The 19,402-nt window shown below is 41.4% G+C and overlaps 2 long non-coding RNA genes across 4 annotated transcripts; one reads left to right on the plus strand and one right to left on the minus strand.

The window, feature by feature from the left end:
* Positions 1 to 1,110: 1,110 nt before the first annotated feature.
* On the plus strand, positions 1,111 to 11,028 carry LOC138355134 (uncharacterized). Its single transcript, XR_011223850.1, has 3 exons — positions 1,111 to 1,455; positions 2,695 to 2,793; positions 10,930 to 11,028. It is a non-coding gene; the product is annotated as an uncharacterized lncRNA (long non-coding RNA).
* Positions 10,854 to 15,300, minus strand: LOC138355133 (uncharacterized). Of its 3 annotated transcripts, XR_011223847.1 has the most exons (5): positions 15,058 to 15,300; positions 13,772 to 13,990; positions 12,464 to 12,517; positions 11,546 to 11,621; positions 10,854 to 10,997 (listed from the first exon to the last, which is right to left on the minus strand). It is a non-coding gene; the product is annotated as an uncharacterized lncRNA (long non-coding RNA). The 3 variants fall into 3 exon arrangements; XR_011223848.1 differs by lacking the exons at positions 10,854 to 10,997; positions 11,546 to 11,621 and adding an exon at positions 11,947 to 12,029; XR_011223849.1 differs by lacking the exons at positions 10,854 to 10,997; positions 11,546 to 11,621 and adding an exon at positions 11,968 to 12,037.
* Between the last annotated feature and the right edge of the window lie 4,102 nt (positions 15,301 to 19,402).

The raw sequence follows: 19,402 nt of genomic DNA on the forward strand, positions 1-19,402 counted from the left end.
GGGGGGGTGAAAGTAGGTGACGATGGAGGAGTAGAGGGGAGCATTATATGCAGTGAACGTAGGTGTCTATGGAAGAGTACATCATAGAGGAGGGTGAAAGGAAGGTGACGATGGAGGAGGAGAAGGGAGGGGGTGTGAAGGTAGGTGATGATGGAGGAGTAGAGGGAAGGAGGGGGGCAAAGGTAGGTGTCTATGGAAGAGTACATCATAGCGGGGGGTGAAGGTAGGCGGCGATGGAGTAGAGTAAAAGGGGTGGGGGTTGAAAGTAATCCTGAGTTTAATTTTTTAGTTATATATAGTGACACCTCGGCTTACGAATGAATATTTATGAGCTTTTCGGGTTACGAGCCTAATTTCTTCGAAAAATTTGAATCGGGTTACAAACTTTGCCTCGGGAAAGGAGTTTGTTGATATACGTATGGGCTGACCTAGTGTGTGGTGGCATGGTGATCGCGCCTCAGTTTACCAGTGTCTCCTGCCTAGTAAGTATCGCGCCTGAATTCTTTGTAAAGCATTACATTTGTTTTGGGATTTTTGGCTATTTGAACATAAAATTTGTTATGATATATCTTGCCATGAGTCCCAAGAAAGCCAGTGGTAAGGTTCAAGCCAAGAAAACACATGTGAGAATGACCATAGAGGAAAAACAAGAGAGCATTCATAAACATCAAAATGGTGCACAGGTTGTTGAACTAGCTAGGCAGTACAACAAATCTATGTCAACAATATGCACTGTACTTGCTAAGAAAAAGGACATTATGAGCATTAAAGTGGCAAAAGGCATATCAACAATCCTGAAACAAAGAACACAAACACTTGAGGATGTTAAAAAGTTTTTATTAATTTGGATACACAACAAGGAGTTAGCAGGTGATAGCATTTCAGAGGCCATCATTTGTGAGAAACCAAGGCATTTGCATGAAGACCTTTTAAAGAAAACCCCTGGAACGAGGGGGGGGGGGGAAAGATGAATCAAGTTTGAAAATGTGAAAAGTTTGTGTGACAATAGAGCTTCGTGGAAAACTTTTGCTGTGGTCATTACCTGGTGGAATGCACCCAGGGTGGAGTATTAGGGCTATACATCTTTTAAATCATAAAAGTAATAAACATTTCCCATCAACCTTACAAACAATATTAACCTATTTTCATGTATTTCCCCCATGTGCATTTTAACAAAGTTGCTAAATTGCCTTTATCATTCTGTAAAATTTCAATTACAGTACTGTATGTATAATTTTGTTAGTATAAATGGACTGAATATTCTGAAATTGCTATTAATTTTACAATTTCAGATTCAAAGGTGGTCTGGACACCCAATTTGGTCAGACAGGTGAAGAGAGCATTTAGGATAGTTCGAAGAGATGAAGATGGTCGCAATTGTGTTCGAAGAGGCAAACGCCCCCCTTTGCTCCTGACATTATGTTCAACCATTGACCTCTGCACACCTAACACAAGGTAGGTTGAAAACTCCTCCTTCATGTCATTGGTACATTAGCCAGAAACTCAGGGCTCATGTAGGAATATCCCTAAAAAAAAAAAGTGGCCCCAACAATGCATCCTCCAAGTCTGGAGGATGAGCAGGAGCATTGTCGAGAAGTAGGCCCTTTAGTGTCAAACTTTTCTCTTGCAGATATTTTTTGATGGCAGGGCAAACCACTCTACATCACAGTTTTTCTGCACGTTATATATTTTTTAAAACTCTTGGATTTTCGGAATGATACACGAGCAAGGGTTTAATTTTCAAATCGCCACACAGCACAAGAGTTAGCCTATCCTGACACAAGTTAGCCCAAGTTAGCTTGTGTCCGGGCAGACTTCTCCTCTTGGGTAATGTATGTCCTCTTCGGCAATTTTTTCTAGAATAGCCATGTCTCCTCACAATTAAACACTTGTTGTGGAATATATCCATCAATACAGTATCTACAAAATCTTTAAAATCACGAACAAATCTTTCAGCCCCTACTTTGTCTGAGCTGGCACCCTCACCATGCCTCAACACTATGAATACCACGTCTTTTTTCAAAATTTCTCAAACCATCCCCTACTCACCTTAAACTCTTTCGTATCTGCAAAACTCGTTCTAGGGGTTTTCTTTATAAGATCTTGCATGAAGATTTCATTGTTGACCAAACCACACACTGGAAATTGAATAGACGACGACATTTCGATCCGTCCTGGACCATTATAAAGTTGATTGTGATGAGATGAGGGAAGCAAGAGCATTAAGTAGGCAAGAGAGAGAGGTGAGGAGATGGCAAGTATGTACGTATGTACATGAATAAAACATGTACATACTTATACATAACGTGTGTAAATAGTGTAATAAACACAATAACAGTATTTTGGGAGGAGGAATGTTGGCGAGTAATGTGTTGGAGGAGGGAGGGAGGACTGGCAGGGTGTGGCAGCTCACTCATGTTTTTTGGGCTCACCATACCAACATTGTGGATCGTTATGGTGAATACATACGTAGATGGGTATATACAATGTGTGTATATAGTGTAATAACAGCAAAAACACTGTTTGATTGTAGAATGTCGCATATATGAGGCCCATAATTTTGAGCATAGCGATGTTCTATACTTTGAATTATATAAATTCCACAAATTACACACTTTTAAATAATATTACAGCAAAAAAAAAGAAGAAATGAATGAGAAACTTCAAAATAATTGCGCAACATTTTATTCGCAGCAACTGCCGTCGCACGGGGTGGCGGGGCCGACAGACCCCCATCGCTCCAACGCTCAGCGCCTATAATTTGCTCAACTTCCCAGCTCCATCGCAGCTAAAGTAAGTCACATACAATATTTTTTGTTTAGTTTCCCCGTGATCAGACTGCATTTTAACAATATAAGAAGAGAAAAAAATTTTTTGGAAAGAATTTATTTCTTGTGCACCAGGGTGTTATTTGGAGACAGAGCAGTTCAGTGGTTAACTACTAAATTTTTTTTTCTCCCACACACGCACCCTCCTAGGAAGCAGCCTGTAACAGCTAACTCCCAGATACCTATTTACTGTTAGGTAACAGGGGTCATCCCCTTTTGTACAAAGAATCTGCTAAAGCTTTTAGGGCTAATCTTTGACACTCGTTTGTCTTTGTCGCCCCATATTTCTTACGTCCGAGTTGAATGCTCTAAGGCCCTTAACTAACTTTAGGTCATGTCCCATACTTCTTGGGGAGCTAATCGACACTGCTCCTCTCTTTACATTCCTCTCTCGTTCTGTCTAAACTCTATTATGGCCCTGTTTACTCGTCTACTTCTCCTTCTACCCTTCACCATCTGGACACACTGCATCATACTGGGTTACGGCTCAGCTCTGGTACCTTTCCTTCGACACCTACCCTAAGCCTGAATGTTGAAACTGGAGTCCTGTTTCTACAGGATCGCCATGATCGCTACTGTCTTCTCCACCTTGCACGGTCCTAACAGCACCTTCACTCTTGCTTATGTCATGCCTTGACCTTTACCCATCCTGTGGTTCCTGTTCCCCTTCACCACCTATCTCTTTCTGTACGGTTGTCTCTTACAAAATGCTCTTTCAGTTTGTGTTACCAATATTTCCCCTCGTGTCATTCCGTCTTTGCCCCTATGGAGGGGTCCCCGTTCCTAAATTCTGTAAGCCTTGACCCACATGACTAAAACTTTTACCCCTCCTACAGTTCTAAATCACCTTTTCCTTGAACACTTTTCTTCACACTTCCACTCTATTTCCGTCTTCACCAATGGGTCTTAAGTCTGCAGACGGTGTAGGCTACTCTGTTGTTTTTCCTGACTGCACCTTTGTGTCTCCTGCCTCCAGAGACTAGCATCTTCATTGCAGAACTTTATGCTATTCTCTATGCTCTTCATCAACTCTTTTCTCGCTGTCAATCCTCCTCTGTGTTTGTAGTTGACACTTGCAGTGCCCTCATGGCTCTAGAATCCTTTAATCCAGTCCATCCTTTGGTAGTTGAAATTCAACATTGGGATCCTTCCTTCTTGAGGGTGGAGCACACTTAACAGTTGGGTCGTCTGCTAGCTACGGTCGTCTCTTGTCCGATTGATCTTCCCACTTATAAATCATCTACTTTCCTGCAATTTGTACCGCTATCAGGAAAATCAGCGCGTTACCTCCACGCCGACCTCTAAATCTCAAAGCTGTTATCTTCCATAACTTTCAAGAACGTCGACCATGCCTCGAGGTCCTCTTCCTTCGTGAGGGTGGAGCACACTAACAGTTGGGTCCGTTGGTCACACATCCAAACGCGACGACAGCCTGTTGACTCAATGGAGGGGAGTAGATGTCTGTCTCACCACATGCTCCGGCCAGCACACGTTACCTCGCCCGGTGGTTCTGATTGGCTAACAGAAATTCCCGCCACCGGACGAGCCATACCGTGCTGACAGTTAACGACCTCCATGGTTGTTTACCTCGTTCTTCCTGTAATAATGAACGTATGACTTAAATAATCGTGCCTTTATGCGATGAAATAACACAATACGATATATCGTAACACTGTTTCTTATCTCCAGTAGCTTTAAGACAGTGGAATTTCGCTGGATTTCCACTCATATTGGTGTGTTCTTAAATGAGCGTGCGGACACTGCCGCTAAGGAAGCTATCCGCACCTGTCCCATCTCCCATAAAGGTATTCCTTATTATGACTTTTACCCAGTTATTCATTTCCCCATTCTTGCCCGTTGTCAGGGTTGTTGGTCTTCTGTTACTGGTAACAAATTGCGTGCTCTTAAGAGTAGTGTGTTCCCGTGGCCTTCCTCCTACCACCGTAACCGGTGGTGGGAAACGGCTCTGGCGAGGTTGTATATTGGTCATACACGTTTAACTCACGGGCACTTAATGGAGCGCTGCCCTGCTTCTTATTGTCCAAACCGTTGTCTCTACATGTCCTGACTTCCAGGACTTACGTGTCTTGCTTCCCGACCATCCCTCACTGTCAATTGTCCCTCGATAAAATTCTTGGTAAATTCAATACCTTTGATATTGTTCGCCGTATGCGTTTTTGTTCTTGTATTGGCGACGTTAGTGATATTTAGCGCACTATGATTATCCCACACATTTGATGGTTTGATAATTACTGTACTGTACAGTACTTTGGTTTGGAATGTATCAAATAAAGTTGTTTCATGTATTCAAATGTGTGAGAAAATCCACTGGGGCTGTGAGATGAAGCGAACCTGTAACAAAAGCATTGCCAGTTGCATACTCTACCACCACTGATGGTAAAAGTCTTACAACTGGATATCTTGTGTGACGGGTTATGGTATCACAGCTATACTGAACCAAGATGGTATGGCTCTCCCTCACATAAATGAAAGAAATGCTGCTATTGGCCTTGTAGTGTGTAAGTTGCAGGTGGAAACAAATGAAAATTATCAAATAAATAATTAAACAATTTACTGAAATAGTAATGAACAAAAATAACACATGACAATACTTGACTATCATGTAATGCAAAGGTGAACAAGTTAGTATGACCTTAAATGCAAAAAATAAACTATAAGCAATGAATAAAAGTATGAAGATATACTGGTGTTCTGAAGACAGCTACCATACTACCATGGCATCAGTCACATGATGTTGGCTGGAAGTGGACGACGGGTTAGAGACACCAAGGTGATCCTAGAGCACTAAGAGAGAGATTGCCTCTCCAGGGAGGCAGCGCTCTTTATATAGTCCGGCGGTGATGACTCATCCAGTGTCAACACGAGGTGGACATCTGATCAACTAGCAAACTGCTCGTTGTGGCTGGCGGTGCCTTTGTGTTGAGCTGTACCACTGTCAGTTGAAGGCGGCTAACTGCTTGTTTGTGGGGACAAACTGCCAGTTAGCAGTGGCGCCCGGCTTGCCTCTGAGTCGTACCAGGCCGTGCCAGGCCCTGGGGGGTATGGAGAGGTGGCAGGACTGATGACTCTTCTGGGCTGGTGTAGATGTATACTTCCAGTGCAGAGGCATTGAAGGTGAAGGGAAAAGGCAGTTCCACTGCTATGCAGGGGATTCACGTGACACTTGTGAAGCCACAGAAAGTCTGGAGGCCCTACTGAAGCCAGTCCAAGTATTAAATAAAACCCCTGAAGTACGCCGGTGAAGGGTAAAGTGAAGGGTGAAGCAAGACCGTATGCCCCAACTTCAGGCACACACAGAAAATCACGTTTTGGTCCCGCCTCTCAACTGTGTATTTGAAGTTGGGGCGTATGGTGTTGAACTGCTTCAGCCTTCACCTGAGTGCTTGTAAGTCTTACGTAAGACGTTGACTCGAGGAGGGGCCTCAAAACTTGCTGTGATTTATGGGGAAATCCGGTTGTAAGACTTTTACAAAGTCAGTAAAATACTGTGGTAGAGTATGCAGCTGCCAGTGCCTTGGGCAAGGGTTTACGTCGCCTCACAGCTCCAGTGGATTTTCTGCTTGGTGTATATCAGGTTGTGATTTTGTGTGTGTGCCGTATTGTTATGATCGCCGTCTGATAAGTCCTTTCTGGCCTCAAGAGTCATTTTTACCCACCTAGAAAGATTGCAGATGGCCAAAGCAGTTATTTAAGTTAAGAAGGGACAAGTCTTAAACAGAATTTTGCATAATATTTGACTGTAAAGGGGTAAATTGAGGTAGATTGAAAAACAAAATGGTGAACCGGGCAGGCGGTAATCACAATTAGGTGAGTACACTCGGGAACTTTTAAAGTGCAACCAAACATGCTTTAGGCTCTCACAACAAGAGGTGAGTGGTGGTGGCTCAGGTGCTCAGCCAATCAGAGCACCTAAGGAGGGAGGGCAGGAGTGAGAGGGGGGTGGTATGTGGAAGTTTGGTGACAGTTGTGTGTAGTTTGTTCATCTTCATTGTAAGTTTCATGGCTTGGTGTGCATTTCCCTAGTAAATTTAATTAGGGAAAAATTCAGGTGTTTGATTTTTTAAATCAACTTTTTAAATGTTGAGTTGTTAAAGCCTCAAAGTGCATGGAGTTGGTTTGGGAGTATGGCATCCTCATGCTGTTGCGTGCTCGTGTGAGGTAGCAAAGGTGATGTAAAGTTGTGGGGTGTACATGCTTGGGACGTCCTCTCTCGGGATGGCTGGTGTTAGACCTGCGTGTTTGTCGGTCGTTGAAAAGCCGTCATCCTTTGCTGTTGTGGTATTGATTTTACATTGTTCATCTTGTAATTAATACATGTAGTGCGATATCTAGGGCTACCATTTGTAGGTTTAAAATGTCTGATACAAACAGTTGTCCAATGAGTTTTAATAGGAAATATCATCCACCAAGCACCATTGTACAATTATATTAATTGATAGTATATGGATTGTGCAGAACTGCTTAGAATGATCTTTAACACTTGGCTATATTGGTCATGTCAAATACCTGCACGGTGAATGCTCAAAGACCCTTTCTTTATTCAGTGTTGTCACATACCTCATGGGGGTATGGATAGGCAAACACTCATTTGGTTAAACTTGCCTTGTAGTACTTTCAGAGCTCAGTAATTTGGAATCTGGTTAGCACTTTCCAAATAAATTGACCTTTAAAGTGAATTCCTATTTAGGTTTAAAACATTATACCGAATGAGAAACTCGGATTATATAGCCGAACACCAGAAATGTTGTTATTCAATTTGGTTGCCTAAGCACATTCAAGGACTACACATTACATGGCATTCCAGGATTCCTCTATACCTTGCCTTATGCTGTAAACATTGCCACAACCCTGTGTTTTATTGATTTAAATGGCCACAGGGAGGCATACAACACTGCAGATTATGATGTCATTAGTTATCCACTGTGCTGACAAGTGGGCTGACTGATGTTCGTTGACACCTGTATCGTGCTTCAATTTAATCGCCAGATCACCCTCTCACTAGACTCGTCTGTAGGAAGTACAGTATGGTATCTCAAATTACCTTGGATCATAAATAGCATAAGACTTGGGGGTAGGAGAGGGTTGCAGTGTTTGTCATGGCTCTCAGTTGTTCCTGGTATTAGGCAATTTAGTTCTGGAATCATTTTTGTTGGCCAATGTTAAACTTTTTCGAAAGTAGATGTTTTTCTGAAAGGGAAGGGGGGGGGAACCTCTATGCTTGGATACAGTTATCTAAGTGAATACTTAGATTTATACAGTAGATAACTACCTTCTTTTCCTTAGTCAAAAAGGTTGCTTGTTTATTTCTAGGGACTTGTATTTTCTTTTATTTTTAACTGCAGCAACTTTCAGTGAATGATAGATTCTTACTGAAAGGACCTTTACTTCATTGTTGTTGCTTTATGGTCATCTCATTGTGTACAGGGATTCCGCGAAGCTTTTGGGGTTAGTCTTTGACACTCGTTTGTCTTGGTCAGCCCATATCTCTTGCCTCAGAGTTGAATGCTCTAAGGCCCTTAACCTCCTTAAGGTTTTGTCCCATACTTCTTGGGGAGCGGATAGGCGCACGCTCCTCTATTTGCACTCCTCTCTCGTCCTGTCTAAACTCAATTATGGTTGCCCTGCATACTCTTCTGCTTCTCCTTCTACTCTTCGCCATCTTGATGCTTTGCACCATACTGGGTTGCGTCTCGGCTCTGGTGGCTTTCGTTCGACTCCCGCCCTTAGTTTGTATGTTGACACTGGCTTTCTCTCTCTTCAGGACTGCCGTGATCACTACTGTCTTCGCTTCGCGCGGTCCTTCCAACATCCTTCCTCTCGCCTCTGTCGTGCATTGACTTTTCCTCCTCCTGTGGTTCCTGTTCCTCTTCATTGTCTCCCACTTTCTGTCCAGTTATCTCACTTACATGATTCTCTTTCTGTTCATATTTCTAATGTTTCTCCTCGTATTGTTCCTTCATTACCTCCGTGGATAGTCCCCCTTCCCAAGTTTTGTACGTCCTTGACTTGTATTACTAAAGCCTTTACCCCTCCTACAATTCTGAAAAGCCTCTTCCTTGAGCACTTTTCTTCGCACTCCCACTCTATTTCCATCTTCCCTGATGGGTCTAAGTCTGCGGATGGTGTGGGCTACTCTGTTGTTTTTCCTGACCAGACTTACATGTGTCGCCTCCCTTCGGAGGCTAGCGTCTTTACGGCAGAACTTTATGCTATTCTCTATGCTCTTTGTCTCTTGCTTTCTCATTCCTCCTTTGTGGTTGTAGTTGATTCTCGTAGTGCCCTCATGGCTCTAGGGTCCTTTAATCCTGTCCATGCGGTGGTCATTGAGATTCAACATTGGCTGTTTCTTATTTCTAGTAAATTTAAATCAGTAGAGTTTTGCTGGGTTCCCAGCCATATTGGTGTTTCAATGAGCGTGCGGATGCTGCCGCTAAGGAAGCTATCCGTTCTTGTCCCATCTCCCGTAAAGGTATTCCTTATTCCGACTTTTATCCTGTTATTCATTCTTCCCCGTTGGCAGGGTTGTTGGTCCTCTGTGGTTGGTAACAAGCTGCGTACTCTCAAACTTAGTGTGTCCCCATGGCCTTCCTCCTACCACCGTAACCGGCGGTGGGACACTGCTTAGGCACGGCTGTGGGTTGGTCATACCCGCTTAACCCACGGTCACTTAATGGAGCGCCGCCCTGCTCCTTATTGTCCCTCTTACAGTTGTGCATATCCTTGTTGAATGTCCTGACTTCCAGGACGAGCATGTGTCTTGCTTTCCGACCGTCCCTCGCAGTCACTTGTCCCTCGATAGAATTCTAGGTGAATCGGATACTTTTGATATCGTTCGCCTTATGCGTTTTTGTTCTCGTATTGGCATTCTTGGTGATATTTAGCGCCTTCTGATTATTTTGCACTTTGATGGTGCTACATGGTCTTCCTGGTTTGGTGCCTTCTTTTGGTAATTACCTTACCTTCATTGTTGTTTCATTATAATGTGGTAGTTGTGATATGGATTGTTCTGGCTCACGTGCAAGGTCTTGGAATTTTTTCTGTTTTATATTAAGAAATTGCCAGTCTTGTTACTTTTTGTAGAGTTAAGAGATCTGAATTAAGGCCTCAATATTATATTTTTTTTATAACATGTTATCAGCAATTTTTGTGGTTGGTAATATTTAGATTAATGTCAGTGATGTATATGACAAGGGTTAAGACCCCTTGTGGTATGACAGCATTTTTCCCAGTCATTTCTTTAACAAATGAAAGAGTCCTCGTAACCATTCTTTTGTCCTTTCTACCATGTACCTGTTTGTCGCTTCTTGGTCCTTCATTTGGTACTTTGGCTATTAAAACAATGGCCTTTGGTAATGTTGCAATTACTATTTCTAAAAAAATGAGTAGTTTATTAGGCAGGGTCTGTTTTTAGCAAACTAAGTTTTACCAAAAAAATTCCATTCCTTCAGGACCTTGCAGATGTTAGGTCAAACTAATTGACAGTAATCTGTTTTGCCCTTTCAAACAATGATGGTTTTAATCTAGGTAAAATATTTCAGAATATCTAAAGTTTGGCAGACAAATCATTTAAGAGCTTTGATTAAATTTAAATTACCAAAGACTTTGTGAAAACCATGTTGTATAGATGCTTCAGTGTCACTTTTCTAATCTTTTGTAAATTTAAATGATCTTTAGTTAATTTAATCATAATTTGCACAAAGCTTAGGTGTTGCATAGCTTTAAATTTACTTTCAAATATGAAAACTAAGATATTGACTAAAGTTTCTTCCACTTTAATATTTCAGATTAATTTGCAATATGTTAGTTTATGTAAATTGAATAGGTAGTCCACTTTTACATCTTTTCAATGCATTTTGCATGCACTTATGTAACAAGTTACAAATAGGTGTAAATTTTACCAAGTATTTATTTTCAAAGTAAAAAAATTTCAGATGTTTAAACATTGCATCAATAGTAGTAAAAGATAATTTCCAGCATAATTTCAGGATAAGGTATATAAAGTAGTTTCATTAAATTTGTTTTATTTAATAAGTTTTACATATAGTATTTATAATACATCTAATATTTATTACTGTTTCAGGTTGTGGGACAGATGCTCCTAGATGAACAGAAGATCCAAAAGGCCAAGACAACTCAAGAGCCAATCACCTGTAAAAGAAAAATAAACATTAAACAGGGACACTACTTTTATTATCACCAATGCCTAATAAGCCCAAAAAATCCTAACAGCCAATCTTTTAATATTGGCTCAGCAAGGCCTATCCCTTCCTCTGAATTTAGTGCAGAGCTTGTTCCCTGAATGGGTGCATTACATCCACCACTTTAGTGCCATCAACACATTGTACATATGCTTTACTGAAAGCACTGTACAATGCATGCCAGGCACTAAAGTTTTAGATGCATCCACCAAACAAGCCCTGTGAGAATTAACAATGTAACCATTGTTAAGGGTCCCTAAACCTATGCAAATCTAGTCCATCTATTAGATGGGTAGTAGAGCAAAGCTCTGAAAAAGCCAAGCCAGGGAAATCTGCAGGACTGCCTGGTCCTTTTATGAAATGGGGTAGGATCAGTACAAACTGCATCATCCCCTGTGGGTTGTAACAGTAGGACATGGTTACACACCTATAAATGGACTAGATAAGAGAATTAAGATTAGGTCATTGATATAGCAAAAACATCAAATTCAAACTCACCCACTTTTGTAGATTTCCTTTTGCAGAGTAAAGGAGCCTCACTCCAAGCCAGTCCATGCATCATAATCACTTTCACCTGAAAAATATTTCAACAAATTAATTTCAGATTTAAAGCCAATCTTGCTTGACTTTTCAAATAAGCATTAAGTACTTTACAAATTCAGATTGAAAAAATTTCTTTAAGGAATTTACCTTTCCTACATATTCTAGTAAAGATCTAATTTAGCAATATAAATATATATGGCATCAATTTGTCAAGTTTCAGTAAATGTCATTTGAGAAACTATCCACAACTGCACTTCAATGGCAATTTACATTTATCTTTAGCCAATGCTATATTTAAGTTACTACTATTTTTTTTACTTTCATGCAAATCTATTCAGATTAACCTTTACTACAACTCTCCTGATTCTGTTTAAGCAAACTTTTAACTTTTTAACTTTTCCAACTGACAGAGGGACTTCTGGACTTTCCAAACCACATTCTGGAAAACTATATAAATTTAAAACCAAGCTAAAGTAAACATTGAATATTTTTTTCACTTTCAAGGGAAAAATACCATCACTTAAAACAAAACTTTTCCTGCCATTAACTATTTGATTCATGATTACCCTTAACAGTGTTATACACTTATAGATTAAAGCTTATTTAACAAACATTTAATGTTAACTAAACAAGATTTATATTTCATTAAAATTATTAATAAAACACCCTCAACTATGCTGTTTAAGATCTAATGCCCCACATTACAATTTTCACAATTTCAACATACCATTCTATTCAATACATTCCTGAAAGGACTAAACTTGCAGATATGGTACCCACTAGCCTAAGCCTAGACTTCCATACCCTAATATTTAATATGTTTTTAGCAATTAACTTCTACCCTCTAATTCCAATGTACACAACACTACTTACTGTAGATCTGCAAGTATTTTCCTGCAGCTCTTTGTTGCCAGGACCTTCCACAACCTGTCATGTGAACAGTAAATATTACTAAAAAGTTATTTGCATAGCGATGTTATTTTGTTCATACCTGTACCACCAGTTTAACAGTTTCCGTTTTAAATGGCACTAAGTATCTTGTTATCCCATCTTTATTAATTACAAAGCTATAGTCATTTCAAGTCAACATCCTATACAAATTTTATTTTCCAACAACTTTAGTCATGAACATTTTTCTGGAACATTGCAAACTTTAATTTAACAACCATGTATAACATTTTAATAAGAGCAATACAAAATTTATATATACAAATTATTATTATTTTGCAACCACTGCTTACTACTAGGGGGACAAATTTATTCTGTTGAATTATGTACCAAGCTTTTTAGTCTGAAAATTCATAATTAACCCAACTATACTACCAAGACTGATTTTACTAAATTTAGTAATATTTTTACACTAGCAACTATACAAGGCCATATTCTCTCCAGTTATCACCACACTTCTGCAGAGGTAAGGTTCTATCTCCCCCATCTGCAGCACTCATGACCACACTTGGTCTTTATTATAAATTTCTTTATGAACCTGATACAGTACTGTTAATGGATTAAATGTTGTGGGGACAATTTAGCTACAGTTCTGCCAAAGGAATGATTAACACACCATGCAAGACAACTAATATTAAAGTTTGAAATATTTATTAAAAGCAGAAGTTTTTATCATGGGATGTTATTTTAGAAGAATGGGTGGTTGATACCTGGTTGATGGGGTTCTGGGAGTTCTTCTCCCCAAGCCCGGCCCGAGGCCAGGCTTGACTTTTGAGAGTTTGGTCCACCAGGCTGTTGCTTGGAGCGGCCCGCAGGCCCACATACCCATCACAGCCCGGTTGGTCCGGCACTCCTTGGAGGAATAAATCTAGTTTCCTCTTTAAAATGTCCACGGTTGTTCCGGCAATATTTCTTATGCTTGCTGGGAGGACGTTTAACAACCGCGGACCTCTGATGTTTATACAGTGTTCTCCGATTGTGCCTATGGCACCTCTGCTCTTCACTGGTTCTATTCTACATTTTCTTCCATATCGTTTACAGCATTTCGTTTTTAATTAACTATGTAAGGGGGAGATTCTGAATAGCAAGTGCCAATAGGCACTGCCACTGGCTTATGGCAAAAGATTCTGTAGCAATAGAACTATAAGCCACACTTTCTCCCCCCCCCCCCCTTTCCTCCCAACTGTTCAGTGTCAAAAGGGAGGGGGGGTGTCCATTTACTGTACCACTTACATTTTAGTGTGGGCTTCATCCACTATTCTGATGTTAGCTGGAACATTTGTGCCAGCTGCTGGTTTGAAAGGGAGGCATACCATGTGCCAATTCAGGAAGCTTTCCACATTCCTCACTGCATGTCAACTCAGGACCTCACTACCATGTTGGGAGGCAGTTGAAGACCAACCAATCAACATCCCAGGTTAGAGAGCAGTGCCAGCTCGGAGAATTTACCACCTGCAAAAAATTTAATACTCTTAACAATCTACACCATCTATCATCTTTACCTAGCCCCCAAACCTTACATTTGTCAGCATTAAACTGCATCTGGTAGTCTTAACCATTTCAAAACTATATAGGGCATCGGTATTTTTTTTATTTGCCAATTCTGCAACTATTGCAGTCTAAACCATAATCTTGCGAATAACCGAGGTCCAAGGAGAGCTTTCAGGCACTACTTACAACACTTCTCCCAACTTAACCCCATTTATACCAATTTCCTTTGGTATAGCCATGACCTAATCAACTTCAGTCAGCATTCCCAATGATCCGAGCCCCTATCAATTTTGCGCCACTCAAAATCTCTGCTGAAGTCAAGGTACACAAAATCACAAACCTTATCACCATTTCCTCAACTATGCAACCTAATCCATGAACATTTAGTAATAAAACTATGCGATTCATGTATCTAGTCATGTTTCTCAAAAAGAGTAGAGAAATGGCACTTGCAATGTTAGATTCTAGTAACTTTCCTCACAATAGACTAAGCTAATTGGTCACTAACTTAAGCGTTAAAGTTAACTCAAACTTTTCCTTTAAAACTTGCTATATTAGGAACTCTCCACGACCGGCCTTTACCCGACATAATTAAATAGGGTAAAAACGGTATATTAAATGCAGTAAAACTACGGTAAATTCAATATGATAAACTTGCATTCTTTAAGCATGGGCTGCATAGCAAGTGAACTAAACTAAATGTTAAGCACCCTGGCAAACCACTTCGTTCTATTCAATTTATTTAATCACTTTGTCCAGCTAGAATTTTTAGATTAGATTAAAGGAACACCCTCCCTGGTAACGGCTGAACTAGTTAACCAAATACAAATATTTAGGCAAAATACTTTCATAAAATCCGTCTACTTCCCCCACCAGTAGACTTGTTCAGCTAAAGGCATAATGTAATGTTCCACTTTAGTAAATAAAGACTTAAAAAAACACTACCCCATCTGTGTAGTTACCGGTTACCTGACATTCTACGCTTAAAATAACCCATCTATTCCCCATAATTGTTCGATATAACTTACCTCTCACCCGCTGGTCGAGTACACAGCAGTATATATCCTCCTCCATCACTCACCGCGTGGATACTATTTCACTCTGGCCGCAAATTGCCTCAAATCACCTACGTTGTCCATAAACATATATAGAAGAGCAACTGACCGTAACACCCGTATAGCGATCATCACATAACGTGGGAACATTAGTAGTACTGCTGTCAAAACATAGATGGCGCCAGGACAAACGGTAATTCCTATGGACTCGCCTAGTTATGCGTAGGGAATTGAGCTTCAGCTGTTTGGTCCCGCCCCTCAGCTGTATTCACCTAGTTGTACTCACCTAATTTGTGCTTGCAGGGGTTGAGCTTTGGTTCTTTGGTCCCGACTCTCAACCGTCAATCAACAGGTGTACAGGTTCCTGAGCCTATTGGGCTCTATCACATCTACATTTGAAATTGTGTAGGAGGGGTACAACACATTTCCTTTACCACTCCTTTACCACTGAAATTGTGTAGGAGGGGTACAACACATCTCCTTTATGTATTAAAGTATACCTAGGTCATAAAAGTAATTGTGTGTACGTCTGATACCATACTACTTGTGAAGGAGGAAATGTATATTTTTACCTCTCAGAATGTTTGGTAATGTGTTTATTTGTGATGTGTGTCTATGTATATATTAACACGTTGTACTGAATGGGGTGAGAATAGCTTGAGCTACCTCATCCCTTTGTGTGTATTTTACCTCAATAAACTTATTTCAATTTCAATTTCAAGAGCATAGAGAATAGCATAAAGTATTCTGCCGTAAAGACGCTAGCCTCCGAAGGGAGGCGACACATGTAAGTTCGGTCAGAAAAAACAACAGAGTAGCCCACACCATCCGCAGACTTAGACCCATCAGGGAAGATGGAAATAGAGTGGGAGTGCGAAAAAAAGTGCTCAAGGAAGAGGCTTTTCAGAATTGTAGGAGGGTGTTACGACCCTGGGTTCTCCAGTGGAAACCAGAGGTCAAAATTGAGCTATTAAACTTCCTGGTAGCACAGTTGGGCATCTAGAATGTCAATTGTTTGTATCTTCCCTGCCAGACGTAAGACTATTATTGTTTCTCAAAGAGCATTTAAAGACTGAGCTGGGGGTTGATTATTAAATAATAACATAGGCACCAACTTTGCTTACTAATACTTTCTAATCATTCATAAAGTAACAATACGTTGCATAGGGGAAGATCTTTAATGTGCTTAGCTGCACGATCAATTAGGCTCCTCCCGGCACCACGACATGAGGGAGGCAGCTGGTGGCTAGCTCGGTCTTCTCTTGGCTGGTGGCGTGAGGTTAAGACCTACTCTGTGGCTGTATCCCTACTCTCCTTCCTTCTCCTCTTACTTATTTCCCTTACCTGAAGTTCCTGTATCCTTAAGCTAAGTACAGGGCATTAGTGAGTGTGCCTACTCTGGTAGTAACGATTGGGGAGACCTGGGGATAGTATTTTGCCAGTGTTTGGGTACCCCTAAGTGTTGTGTTTTGTATTAGGGTCCCACGTGGTTTCACTACCCTAAGCTGCATCCAGCTTCAGTGCTTATCCAGTAGTACTTTACCCTAGCTTGTTATTAGTGTAAACCTTGTATCCTGCCTACGTGGACCAAGGCTTTTAACGTAAGATAGTGTGGTAAAGTTATTATTATTATTGTTATTGGTGTGAGTGTATATGGGGGGTTGTTAACGGGTTAATAAATAAGTACATGAATTACAGAGTATCTCTTCTTCCAAGGTGGGAGCGCAGTGATCAACCCTTAGACGAACATATTTGGTCTTGTAGCAAGTTATTACTACTGTGGATAGTTTATTTTGGGGGCCGGGCCTTTTAGCTCTCCCATATTTGATACTCCTGTCTTCTAACTACCTATACCCCTTAATAGTACCAGTACCCCATAGAAGCCCCACTCATATCATTTGTAACAGAGGGGTAAAGGCTTTAGTAATACAAGTCAAGGACGTACAAAACTTGGGAAGGGGGACTCTCCACGGAGGTAATGAAGGAACAATACGAGGAGAAACATTAGAAATATGAACAGAAAGAGAATCATGTAAGCGAGATAACTGGACAGAAAGTGGGAGACAATGAAGAGGAACAGGAACCACAGGAGGAGGAAAAGTCAATGCACGACAGAGGCGAGAGGAAGGATGTTGGAAGGACCGCGCAAGATAGCGAAGACAGCTAGTAGCGATCACGGCAGTCCTGAAGAGAGAGAAAGCCAGTGTCAACATACAAACTAAGGGCGGGAGTCGAACGAAAGGCACCAGAGCCGAGACGCAACCCAGTATGGTGCAAAGCATCAAGACGGCGAAGAGTAGAAGGAGAAGCAGAAGAATATGCAGGGCAACCATAATCGAGTTTAGACAGGACGAGAGAGGAGTGCAAATAGAGGAGCGTGCGCCTATCCGCTCCCCAAGAAGTATGGGACAAAACCTTAAGGAGGTTAAAGTTGACGATTTAAGGGACAATGTGGAGCGACTTATCCCAAACATATTATTGGCTGGAGTGTGTTTGCTGGCAGATCACACTCCTGTACGTTAATCTAACTAGTAAAGTAAATTTTATTCAGGAAAGTACATACATAGTTGATTTACAAACATAATGTTGGATTCATAGATAGAGCTAGTACATACAATACCTAAAAAACGTACGCATAGCGTTTCGGGCAAGGAGAAATAAACTCGCAAATTTAATAGGTGATATTAAATCAAATCAAATCAAATGTTTATTTAGGTAAGGTACATACATACAAGAGATTTTACAGAGTGATGCGAGGGCAGCGGCGGAGGCAGGCGGAGTGAGGGCAGAGCCCCTCTGTGCCCCCGTATTTATACGCGCCCCAGACTGCCCGCGCAACGCCGCGGGACACGCTGCGCAAATGTTTCTTTCTCCCCCATCAGAAACATCCCCGCTTGCGATCAAGCAGTGACCATAAAACTTAAAAAACTTAACTATTAGAATGCATATTTATAACTATGTTGCATAAACAGCGACAAAACATTTAAGATTTATTAAAAACAAAAGTTTCAACTGCACAGTGATTTGTGTATAACAATCTCTCTAGTTGTAAGATTCCTTAACACTAACCCCAGAAATCATCTCAAGATAACCTCAAGATAGCCATCAATATTACAAGTGAATGAACTATCACTTGTCTTCACTAAAACTAAGTCCCAATTGGACTGACAAATGACAACGTTTACAATCTTCCCAACTTAGGGAATTCACAATGAAAATTTATTATATTATTCTGTATGGATTTTAAAGTGCAGATTGACCTGACAAGTGGTTTAGTTTAGTTCATTTGTAATAGGATCTACTTAATTTATTATGTAATAGGATCTACTTACCGAGTAAATCTTACATTATTCCAGGATTAATTAATGACTTGCCCGAAACGCTAAGCGTACTAGTGGCTGTACAAGAAATGGTCACTGCTTGATCGCAAGCGGGGATGTTTCTGATGGAGGAGAAAGAAACAATTGCGCAGCGTGTCCCGCGGCGTTGCGCGGGCAGTCTGGGGCTGTATAAATACAGGGAAACAGAGGGGCTCTGCCTCACTCCGCCTGCCCCCGCCGCTGCCCTCGCAAAGATGCCCTCCTCGGATGGAGACCAAGGCCCGGGGGAGGTGATCTACGCGACAAAAAATCGACGCACGCTCCGACTGGACCAGATATTGCTTACATGGTCAGGAATCAACACTTCGGATCCTACAAGCACAGATCCTACAAGCGCTCCTGTCACCAGGCGAGATTTCTCCAGGATCCTACACGCTGCCCTCTCGGCGCTAGGCTTGCCTCCAGATGACTACGCCCCGCACCCAGCTGTCTCGGGACGGGCTCGCCACATCAGAAATAATGGCACTCGGCAGGTGGAAGAGTAGTGCTCTCACATCCTACGTCAGACGGGACGTTGTTGCTCTGCCACTTTGAGTACCTCACGCGGCCAGCTGGCACTTGCCCTTCGGGGGGGGGGGGGGTCCGGCCGCTGGCCTGCGGTGGGGGTGCAGCGCCGGTCCCCAAGTGTCCCGCTGTCCGCAGCTAATACTTTGCCCAGTCTAGGTGCTAGTAAGCCCTACTTGTAGTCACACCCCCTTCTCCTTATTCATTAGGTCTTTTACGGCCTCTTGGCCGGGTACATTACGTGTTATGTGGTCTCTCACTTATTAGTTATTCTTTGTGTCCTGCCTGTTATATCCTAGTGTTATATAATTACTACACATTTGCACTCGGCCTTAATTCTAGTACCAGTTAACCTTTAGGTTTCTGCAGAATTAGTTTCCATGTCACTATAGGCTATAAGGTCTCATACTTACTACGGGTGTACCTTTTAAGTT

The sequence above is a fragment of the Procambarus clarkii genome, chromosome 66, assembly GCF_040958095.1.
Source record: "Procambarus clarkii isolate CNS0578487 chromosome 66, FALCON_Pclarkii_2.0, whole genome shotgun sequence".
NCBI classification, from domain to species: domain Eukaryota; kingdom Metazoa; phylum Arthropoda; class Malacostraca; order Decapoda; family Cambaridae; genus Procambarus; species Procambarus clarkii.